An 11,904-nucleotide genomic window follows, 5' to 3' on the forward strand; every position below is an offset into this window, starting at 1 on the left:
CGCCGGCCTGACGCACTTTAGGTGCCTGCGCAGGGGGAGCAGGGGCAAAACCAAGCGACGGGGAAACGGTCAGTCGCAGCCAAATGGGCACGAACCCCCCCATGCGCCGCGCGGAATGGTACGGCCAGGCCCCCAAACCTTGCAGTCTCACTTGCTGGTGAGATAATCTGGTGGTTGTGGGGGTGGGTTTTGTTGGTGGGTGTTCCTTGAGCGTATGGAGCGGTCGTTTAGATGGAGTCTAATTTTTTGCGAACTTTCCGGAAACCTACCATTCTTACCATCCCAATTATCGGAGAGCTCAGGGTTTCTGAAGCTTTGAGAAAAAGCCCAAATTCAACAGGTATATATTTAGTATGAATATAATTATCTGTCTCCCAAATCTTGCAGCAGTTTGCATTTGACCTTAAGACAATTCATCCTCCATGCTAAATCAGATCAGTACCGAGGTTCGTTTTTAATTGACTGCCTAGGATAAACGGTATTGCATTAGTAATGCTGATGTAATGTGACTCCCGGGGAAGAATTGGTTGGTCATGGGGAAGCTATAGGAACCTTGCGGATGTGACCATAATTTAAGACAGAGAGGGGGCAGGCGGTCGGAGACTTTAGGACACAGATCCAAGGAAAAGAAAGGTACGATTTCGAGACGAGAGGGTGTAAAAGAAAACACATTTTTAAAAGAACGGGAGGCTTTGAAAAATAAAATTCAGTGGAATATTCACAGTGAAGGAGAAAGAGAATGGCAACCAAAGGAACGACTGTTCTCTAATGAGCTCAGGTGGGGCTTGTATTTCCTACCAGCATATGCAAAAGATGGAGAGAAAAAGCATATGCGGAAGAATGAATAAAAAGAAGGACAAAAATCTCTAAGAATAGTGTCAGGAGAGCTAAACCTGAGAATGAAATGGGGCTTGCAGAAACGCTAAGGAGTCAAGAAGGTTGTTGTTGTTTTAATATGCTCATAACAAAATAATGATAATGGTGAAAGAATAGACCTACTGTTTAGGGGGTCCCAGGTTAATAGATGGCAGAGAGAAGAGAGGGAATTTACATTTTTTTGGAATTATTACCTCTACAGTGGTTCAGTGGACAGATCTTTTGCATGTCATCTCCGTAATCCGTAGAGGATCCAATGAAAAAATTTACTAGTTCAACTTCACAGATTAGAATTCCTGGCTTAGAGAAGTCAATTTGCTTATGATCACAAAGAAAAATGAAACAGAAGTAAAGCCTAGTAAGTTGGGCACTAAGATCCCATTCTCTCTCCAAGTTAACATTCCATTCCACTTCTATCTTCTCCCATTTTTACCATTAGAAAAATGACCTTCACCCAGAAAAAATGAGAGAGAAACATTAGGAAGAAGAATCTAATGGATGAATTTTATCATCTCTAAACTATGCCTCAACAAGTTGTTTTTTAAAAAGAAGAAGAAGAAGAAGACGACGACTTGAAAGCCAAGACAGGTGAATAGTTCACCTGGCTATGCTGAATGAATTCTTGCCTTTAGACAGAGACGAATTACATCCCAGTTAACTTTATTTATTCAACAAATACTGATTAAGTATCTACTATGTGATGGGCACTGAGCTTAGAATTGGAATATAAAGGTAAACACAGTAGTAAATAAACACGAAACTTCCCTCATGGAGATTTTAATCAGTAATAAGAGTGATATGAAGGCAAGTAGAGCTTAGGAGCACCTTATCTCGTGTGAAGAATCAGGAAGGCTTCCCGTAGGAAGTGACATTTAAGATAAGGGCTGATGGGCAGGGAGAAGTTAGCATGTGACAGTTATTACCAAAATAAATAGTAAAAATGGTCATGAAAACACTAGAGAAATCTCTGTGAAAGGCATTTATTCACTCACAATAAATATATATCAAGGGCCTACTGTGTGCCAGGAAGCATCAGAGCAATGAATAAACTCCCTGCTCACAAGGAGATGCCAGAGACCGAACAAAAACAAACCTTACTGATCTTTAGAAAGCGGGGGAGGGGTGTATTGCTGAAACTGCAGGCCAGGAGATTTGATGTCAGTCTTTAGCAAAATTCTAGGAGCCTTGGGAAAATAGAATGGCTGCATTTAGAACAAGTTATGCCAGCCAGCACTTCTCTCCTTTTCCATTGGAGTCACCGGCTAGAAGAACAGGCAAAACATTCCCCATTGTATTCTTCATGCTGCCTGGGTTGGCATCAATTGATATCATAGTTGGGGTGGTTTTATAACTTACTTAGTTATTCTACCTTAAAAAAAAAAGTGCTGCTGAATGGAGTCATTTCAACCTGCAGCCACCTGGCAAGTGTTTTAACCCTTGTTTGTGCGGTTTTATTGGAGCAGAAATAGAGTGCATGCATGCAAGCAAGAATAAGTAATCTGAAAGGCAGAATTATGAGATTTAGAAAAATGAATTAAAAATAAAGATGAGGGGCGCCTGGGTGGCTCAGTCGTTAAGCGGCTGCCTTCGGCTCAGGTCATGATCCCAGGGTCCTGGGATCGAGCCCCGCATCGGTCTCCCTGCTTGGCAGAGAGCCTGCTTCTCCCTCTCCCACTCCCCCTGCTTGTGTTCCTTCTCTCGCTGTCTCTCTCTCCATCAAATAAATAAATAAATAAAATCTTTTAAAAAAAATAATAAAGATGAAATTTAATAGAGATTTTGGTGATGATTGTACACTCCTATGAATATACCAAAAAACTTTAATTTTTTTTTTAAGATTTTTTAAATTTATTTGACAGAGAGACAGTGAGAGAGGGAACACAAGCAGGGGGAGTGGGAGAGGGAGAAGCAGGCTCTCTGCCAAGCAGGGAGACCTATGCGGGGCTCGATCCCAGGACCCTGGGATCATGACCTGAGCCGAAGGCAGACGCTCAATGACTGAGCCACCCAGGTGTCGCTGAATATACCAAAAAACTTTAAATGGGTGAATGTATCTCAATAAAGGTGTCAAAAACTCAGTAGGGATATGTGTGAAGCTCTATGTGCCAATTATCATAGAACAATTGATTTTTATATTCATTTTTTCCTTTTTTTATTTTCCAGAGTCTATGGTTACAAAAGTATGTAACCATACATCGCCATACAAAAAAGCATTTAAAAAAATCAATTAAACACATAGGATAAACATGGAGTAGAACTGTTAGAGGGGGAGAAACAAAATCAATGAATGAATAAATTGTCCTTCATAAAGATGCCATTTCTGATTCACCAGCAGCAGGATTTTTTTTATCGTAAGTGTTATTTTTCTAGCAATGATGAAGATTTGGGATGGACCCTTTAAAAACTACCTTCTGATAATTCTGATGACTAATAAAACAGAAACTCAATTATCCTTGGCAGGTCAGTTCTGCAGTGTTATGGGAGTCAATCCTGAAGGCTCAGCCCCAAGTTTAGTCCTCCAGCACTTCCAGTGTTTTTTGTTTTTAAAGATATTTTTATTTATTCATTCGAGACACAGAGAGAGAGAGAGAGAGAACACGAGCAGGGGGAGAAGCAGAGGGAGGGGGAGAAATAGAGGGAGGGGGAGAAGCAGGCTCCCCGCTGAGCAGGGAGCCCGATGCGGGGCTCGATCCCAGGACCCTGGGATCATGACCTGAGCTGAAGGCAGAAGCTTAACCATCTGAGCCACCCAGGCGCCCTCTTCCAGTGGTTTTGTAGGCACCAAATTCCCTGTATTAAATCCCTTTTTATTTATTTATTTATTTATTTATTTATTTATTTATTTATTTATTTTCCCTTTCTATTTAAAATGCCTAGAGTAGAGGCGCCTGGGTGGCTCAGTCCGTTAAACATCTGCCTTCAGCTCAGGTCATGATCCCAGGGTCCTGGGATCCAGCCCCATGTCGGGCTCCCTGCTCAGTGGGGAGTCTGCTTCTCCCTTGCCCTCTGACCCTACCCCCTACTCGTGCTCTCTCTCTCTCTCAAATAAATAAATAAAAAATCCTTTAAAAAAAATAAAATAAAATACCTAGAGTAGTTTGGGATTCTTGTATTAGCATACTGCATGTGAATCACAAAAATGTAGTAGTTATTTGTTTTAATACCCATCAGAGAAATTGTATGTTCTTGTATGTGTATATAATTAGAATATCGTGTTTGTGATTTTACCCATGTTAAACCTTTGGGCAAGTCTAACATATACTAAGCAAATTGTATCATTGGTCTATAAGATACAGCAAAAATCACAGGAGTCATTCACAAATCTCAATGATAGAAAAACTCTTCTCTAAGGACATAAGAGTTTTGCTAGTTGAAGGGGTAGAGTATACAGTGTATTTATGAAGGCAGGATATCAAGCACTGAAGCAATGCTTCCCAAATATTCTGAGGTGTGGGTATTCCTATAGAAGTTACCCAAGGAGGGAGATGAGGAAGGAAGGAAAACTAGCCTTTTTTGTTATGCAAAGGACATTGTATTTGTTATCCTCAATGACTCCTCATACCAATTCTCCAATATCCATATGTCTATGTTGATTTTACAGATAAGTAAACTGAGGCCTCAAGAGAAGATGTTTAACCTGCTAAAGTTCACATAGCTACTAAGTGTCTGAGTCTGGGTTTCAACCCAACTTCATTTGATTTCAAAACTTGTGCATGTTCAACTCTTCTGCCTGCCTCCATCTATGGCCCAGCCCTAGGACCTTAGTCATTACCACTAGAAATAAGGATGAAGCTCAGCCACTGAGAAGAGCTGAAATGATTTCTGCAATGTCCAGGGCCAGAGCAGGTCACCAACCCTCTGATAAGCATTGCTCACTTTGAGGTCTAAGAGTCTAGTTTGAATTTATAATTAGCATGACATTAATAATTGACAGAGTACATCTCAACATTTTTAAACTTACTTGACAATTCCTCTGTCAATAATATGTCCCTAGAAGTAAGTTCTGACATCCACAGATTTTTAAGTTAAAAATAACACCAAAGAAGATGACACGTAATGCAAAGAAACTACCCCACTTAGTTCCCGTGGCGAAGTCAATTTCCCTCCTGTTTTCCTAAAAGCAGTTCATTTACTGGGTTGTCACAAGTACATCGGAAGGAAGAAAGATAAATGTGAAGGAGGAGAATACATGTTCTCCTTGACTTATACCTTACATGTATTCATATAGTCACTCAACAAATGTTTTTTGAGTGTGTACTATGTGCCGGACACTATACTAGGCTTCCCTGGGTTGGGAGTGGGGTTGGCAGATGACAGACACAAGGCATAAACCGTGTTTCCTAACTTTTTAAGATAAATCATCAGTTTAAAGCTGCTTTTCAAGGGGGTAGGAGGGGGACCCAGTGCACCACATGTATTTATCAATTGTAAGGCATTTTCCTTTAAAAAATGTTTAAACAGAGGCGCCTGGGTGGTGCAGTTGGTTAAGCGACTGCCTTCCGCTCAGGTCATGATCCTGGAGTCCCGGGATCGAGTCCCACATCGGGCTCCCTGCTCAGCAGGGGGTCTGCTTCTCCCTCTGACCCTCTTCCCTCTCTTGTTATCTGTCTCTCATTCTCTCTCTCTCTCAAATAAATAAATAAAATCTTAAAAAAAAATGTTTAAACATGAAAAACGTGTGCATCTTAGAAACAGGGAAATGGTCTTTTGTATCAAGCTCTTCACATTAAATTCCCGGTCAGTTTGTACTCAGAGAAATGAGGATTTCATGAACTCTAAGATTTCTCTTAGTCCAGCATACTAAGGACCTTGAGCAGCAGAAAATAAAAGATACATAGACCAAATCATATAAAAGTTTGGGTTAAGTCTCCTTTCATCTCTAGTTCCTTTGCCATTAGGCCTTTTTAATGTCACTAGGATACAATAAGCAAGATTGATCAGTTAAAATCAGCTTCTGAAGTGTCCTTCAGACCCATTTGTTATCTATTTCCTTTTACCAGGAGATTAGTATATGAAGAATATGATAAGCAGAAAAAATTTAAGTCTATAAATATACCAGGAAGAAATGTTTTCTTGAGAACACTGCTGAGTCTTAACCTAACCAAGCATTTTTTTTTTTTTCAGAATCCTTAGAGTGAACAAATCAATATATAGATGTCTAGTGTCTTGGTCTTACTTGGACATTTAGCTTCAATGGCCTAAGGATATGAAGCAATAAAAAGAGAACATCTGAACAAGTCAAATTGGAAAAATAACCAAAAACCCTCAACCCCAAACCGTAAGAGACTCTTAATCATAGGAAACAAACTGAAGGTTGCTGGAGGGGAGGGGGGTGGGGGGATGGGGTAACTGGGTGATGGACATTAAGGAGGGCGCGTGATATAATGAGCACTGGGTATTATATAAGACTGATGAATCATAGAACTGTACTTCTGAAACCAATAATACATTATATGTTAATTAATTGAATTTTTTTTAAAAAGTTAAAAAAAAAACCCTCAACCCATAAATCTACCACCTTAAGAAATTTATAGTTTCATTTCTCCACATACTCCTCCCAGTACTTCGCCATTTATGTGGCCAGCTCTGCTGGGTTCCCAACCAGAATTTATTCTCTTCCTCCTTCCTAACTGGCTGCTCACTGTTCTAACCCCAGCTCCACTATGCTTTCTCAGACCCCAGCTCAAATCTATTTTCTTTTGTGGGGGGGTGATGGGAGAGGAGAAGAAAGGAGGACTGTCCTTGAAGATCTTTGTTGACTCTTGGGAGCCCAGCAGTATATCAAAAAGTGTGTCCTATGCAGTGTGTTAGTAGACCTTCAGTGGAAGAGCCCCTCAGAGCAGGAGGTCAGCCGTAATGCCAGAAGCAGATACCCTGTTTGTTTCTTTTTCTCAGCTGTGAAACTTTCCCCAACAGCCCTTACCCCTTGAAAACTGGTCTTGTGAAAACTGACCAGAACTGAGCCTCATGCCTACCTCAGTAAGGGGACTCTGATCACCTAAGGAGAGTGGGAAGCACATTATAGGTCAAGAAGGAAAAAAATCCACATTGTATCTCAAAAAGGACAAATCATGGGGTGCCTGGGTGGCTCAGTCTGTTAAGTATCTGATCTTGATTTTGACTCAGGTCATGATCTCAGGGTCGTGAGATCCAGTTCGGCATCCGGCTCCAGCAAGGTGTGGAGACTGCTTAGGATTCTCTCTCTCCCTCTGCAGCTTGCCCCTCTCCCCCACCCCATCCCTGTAGCACGCTCTCTCTCTCTTGCTCTCTCAAAATAAGGGACAAATTGAAGAAACACATTTATCTCTAAAAGAAAAAAGAGAGGGGCACTTGGGTGGCTCAGTTGGTTAAGCGACTGCCTTCGGCTCAGGTCATGATCCCAGGGTCGTGGGATTGAGCCCTGCATCGGGCTCCCTGCTCAGCGGGAAGCCTACTTCTCCCTCTCCCATTCCCCCTGCTTGTGTTCCCTCTCTCGCTGTCTCTCTCTGTCAATTAAATAAATAAATAAAATCTTTATTAAAAAATAAATAAAAAAAAAAGAAAAGAAAAAAGAGAAAGAAATCCATGCTTAAATATAGGCAATGAAACTGCAGAAAACCACTAACAAGGAAAGAGTTTAGAATCATAAATGAAGATGACACCATTCTCCTCCACAGAACCAAGGAAGTCAAAAGACAGTGTGGAATAATATACCTTTAAAATGTTGAGAGAAAATAACTATCATCCTTGAATTTCTTTTCAGCAAAACTATTTTTTCAAAACAAAGGTGAAAAAAATTATGTACAAACAGAAGCTGAGTTGACTACCTAGATAACTATAGAAAAGAAACTTCTAAAAGATATAATTTAAAAAATAATGATCCAGTAGATGGTCTGAGAAAAATGATTAAAATAATATTCAGGGGAGGTATGTATGTAAACCCAAATAAATAGATTTGTGTATAATAATATCTAGTGTATAGTATTAATAAAAAAAATAGCAGTAAAATACTGTTCAACATAATAATACATATGATGGGAGAAAGTGCAATGAGAGTAAAAGTATTCCAAGGTCCTTTTATTATTCTGGCCGAAGTTAAGAAATTAACTTTAGACTTTGTTAAGTGAAATAGTCGAGATAACATCTCAAGGGAAATCAATAAAGAAAAGAAAAATATATAAATCCAAACAATTAGAGAGAAATAGAATAAAGAAAAAAATACATAATCAAATCCCCAAAAACACAAGATAAGAGAAAACCCAGAAAATCCAGGACAAATAGGATTAACAAGGTTGGATAGGAAAAAGTCCAAATAAGTCATACTAAATATAAATGACTAAACTTAGATGTTTTATCAAATTAGATTTTAAAAATCTAGATAATGTGCTCTTTTTTTTAAAGATTTTATTTCTTTACTAGAGAGAGAGAGAGAAGAGAGCATGAGTGGGGGGGCGGGTTGTGGGAAGGGCAGAGGGAGAAGCAGACTCCCCACTGAGCAGGGAGCCTGACATGGGGCTCGATCCCAGGACCCTGGTATCTTGACCTGAGCTGAAGGCAGACACTTAACCAACTGAGCCACCCAGGTTCCCCTAGATGTGTCCTATTTTTGAGAGACATGCCTAAAGTATAAGGATATGGCAAGATTGAAAGTAAAAGGAAGGGGAAAAGTTTTCCAGGAAAAATATTAACCAAAGAAACCTAGTATAACTATATTAATATCAGCATCAGCATAACACATTGTTAAGCAAAGACATTATTAAAGATAGAGGCCATTGGTTTTTTTTTAAGATTTTATTTTATTTTTTAATTTATTTTTTAAAGATTTTATTTATTCATTTGACAGAGAGAGAGAGAGAGAGAGCACAAGTAGACAGAGTAGCAGGCAGAGGGACGAGGGAGAAGCAGGCTCCCCGCTGAGCAAGGAGCCGGATATGGGACTCGATCCCAGGACCCTGGGATCATGACCTGAGCTGAAGGCAGACGCTTAACCAACTGAGCCACCCAGGTGCCCCAATAGAGGCCATTGTTATGATTATTTAATTCACCAGGATGGTATAATGAGTCCAAAATTGTACACTTCTAATAAAGCAGCCTCAAATGTGTAAAACAAAAATTGATAGGATTACAGGGAAAATGGATAAATCCACTATCACCATGAACCAACCTTTCTCAATTATTAATGGGTCAAGCAGACAGTGTAGTAAGGAGTATGGTTCTGAGTTAAAACATTTGTGCGATTTCTCAGGCCTGACCTTAGGCAATTACAGCGGCGTTATGTGGCAGGCCTTCTGGGGGCAGCTTCCCATCCCACACCGGACACCAAGCACTGCAGCCCTTGAGAAGAGCTGAAGTCAAGGACTTACGCCTCTCTGGCCAATCATGCTCTTTCACATATATGCATCCCTAGTGCCAGAGTCTTTATTTCTAGGTGTCTTTTTCCGAGCCTGGGGCACAGGTCTTCCAGGTACCCCTTCGGAGGCCTCCTTCTAGGGAGCAGAGGGCGAAACCCTGAGGGCACCTCTACCCAGGCTGACTCAGAATTTTTCCACTCCTAGCCCTTCCCCCTTGTCCTCACTGGGACCACCCAGTCGATAAAACTATTAGACTCTTGTTCCGGGGCTCCCTCAATGGTGGGGTGACCCCCACATCTGCACTGATCCACCTGACTTTGATCAGTGTGCTGTTCCCTGTGGGAAAATACAACAGGGGGAGTCTGCATTCTCTCCACTTTAGCCTCTTGCTTGTACCATAGCATTAAGTGAATAAAGGCTCAGCTCTTTCATTCTTGGCATGTTGCTTTAATCAGCTACTCTGAAACCTAGCAGCTTGCTTGCTCTCTCTCTCTCTCTCCCCCATCTCAGCTGGCAGAGCTCCTGGCATATAAAAGATTAAACAAAGTCTTTTTGAACACTACAACTAACAGTGCTAATCTAACGGACATACATAAAACTCTGTACCCGACCATTTTAAAATGTGCATTGTTCTCAAGCGTTCATGGAGCATTTACAAAGGTCGATTAAATGCCTCGTCATAAAGCATGACTCAACAAATTCTCATAGAATCAGTATTATGCAGACAGTGTTTTCTAAATGCAATGCAATTAATTCAGATACCAACAATAAAATGACAAATGAGACCTATAAAATTAACTTTGGATATTAAAACGTAAATTTTTTGGTAATCATTGTTCAAAGTAAAAGTCATTAATTGAAATTTGAAAATATTTAAAACTGAACAATATTAAAAGTTGAAATATCAAAATTTATGAGATGCAATGAGAGTAATATTTGAGGGAAATTCATAATATTAGATGCTTATATTAGAAAAGAAGCAATGTGGAAAATTAGTGAGCTCAGGACCCAACGGAAGAAGTTAGAAAAATAAACTCAAGGCAAGTAGAAAAAAGTAGATAATAATGAGCAGAAATAGATGATATAGTAAAACACAATAGAGATGATCAACAAAAGTTGGTTTTTAAAAAAAGATTAATAAGGGAGGGAAACAAAAAAAATTAAAAATAAAAAAAGATTAATAAACTAGACAATCACCAGGCAGGATTTGTGGGGAAAAAAGAGATTATTACACAAATAGAAAATATTAAAAATATAAAGTGGGAACACAGTCACATACACATTACAGATTTAAAAGACAGTAAGAGAATACCATGAACAATTTTACGTCAATCAATTTGAAAACTCAGAGAAAAAATGTAAATACCTAGAAAAAATAGAAAGCCTGCTTGTATAATAAAGTAATTAAAACTCTTTCAATAAAAAAGTACTCAGCCTTATATGCTTACGAGACATCCAAGGAACAGATCATTCCATTCCTACATCAACTATTCCTGAGAAGCTGAAGAAGGGAAATGTTGGCTGACATCAGGGAAAATGGCAGTATAAGGTCTTTTAAAAATGTCCCCCTGTGTGAAAGCATTTCTCTACACATCCTCCATCAACACTTGTTATTTTCCTTTGGTTCTAGCCATCCTCGTGGGTGTGAGATGGTATCTCATGGTCATTTTGATGTGTCTTTCCCTGATGGCTAATAGTGCTGAGCTTCTTTTCATCTGTTTATTGGCCATTTTATATCTTTGGAGAAATTTCTCTTTAACCTTTTGAATCCACTCCAATAATAGTTTTGCTCACAGCACTCCACCCAAATCTTCCTTGATATAGCCACATTTTACTTCAAGAATACTTTCTTGTCATCCTTTTCCTAAGATGACCTGCAGCATTCTGTCCCATAAACACTTTCCTTCCTCAGCATCCAGGACAGACAACTCTTCTGGGATTTCCTCCCTCCTCACTGACTCTCCTTTTCTGTCACCCTTGTCATCTCTAGACATTAGGTGGTCCCCATCACTCAGTGGTTGAATTTCTTCTGTTCTCTGTACTCATGCCCTTGAAGACCTCATGCAGCTTATGGTCTTAAATCCTGTCTTTATGCTGGGAACTCCCAAATTTATATCTCCAGTCAGACCTCCCCTCTGCTCTCCTGTCCAGTGCTTACTCCATATGTCCATTTTGATGTTTAGCACCTAACTTGTCCCCAAATGAATTCTTCATCCTCTCTTCAGACCTGCCCTTCTACACTCTTCCCCATCCAGACAAAGTCAACTTCATTGAACTTCTAATTGCTCAGGCAAAAAATTTCAGCATCACCCCTGGGTCCTCTCTTTCATACCCCAAAGTCCATCAGCAAATCCTGGCAGCTCTATCTTCAAAACATATCCCAAATTCTTGAGAAAATTCTCCAGAAAACTGAGAAAATTATAGGGTAGTCATTAAAAATAACATGCAGACATTTTATGATTAAAACATAGAGTGGAAAGGTGGCATGCAAGTACTATGTGCGATGTGATTCCAACAATGTAAAATATGCTTTGAATAAATATTTGAAAGTCACAGAACTAATATCCTAAAAAAGAGGTATTTTCATATTGTCCCATATTTTTCTTTGAAAATATTTATCCAGCTATAAAACTGCTGGGAAGATTTCAGTGTTTATAATATTGACAGAGGGATGCCTAGGTGGCTCTGCCTTCGGCTC

General features: G+C 39.7%; 1 long non-coding RNA gene across 3 annotated transcripts in view; it reads left to right on the forward strand.

The window, feature by feature from the left end:
* Positions 1 to 7: 7 nt before the first annotated feature.
* Positions 8 to 11,904, forward strand: part of LOC145720289 (uncharacterized) — a 26,902-nt gene continuing 15,005 nt past the window's right edge. For 2 of the 3 annotated variants that reach the window (XR_014143209.1, XR_014143211.1), the window contains exons 1-2: positions 80 to 340; positions 6,001 to 6,154. This is a non-coding gene — a long non-coding RNA (uncharacterized LOC145720289). Of the gene's footprint in view, positions 341 to 6,000; positions 6,155 to 11,904 lie in introns of all 3 variants that reach the window. The other variant, XR_014143210.1, reaches the window with a different exon arrangement.

Source organism: Leptonychotes weddellii, chromosome 2 (assembly GCF_054177405.1).
Source record: "Leptonychotes weddellii isolate Sample4059 chromosome 2, ASM5417740v2, whole genome shotgun sequence".
Taxonomy (NCBI): Eukaryota; Metazoa; Chordata; class Mammalia; order Carnivora; family Phocidae; genus Leptonychotes; species Leptonychotes weddellii.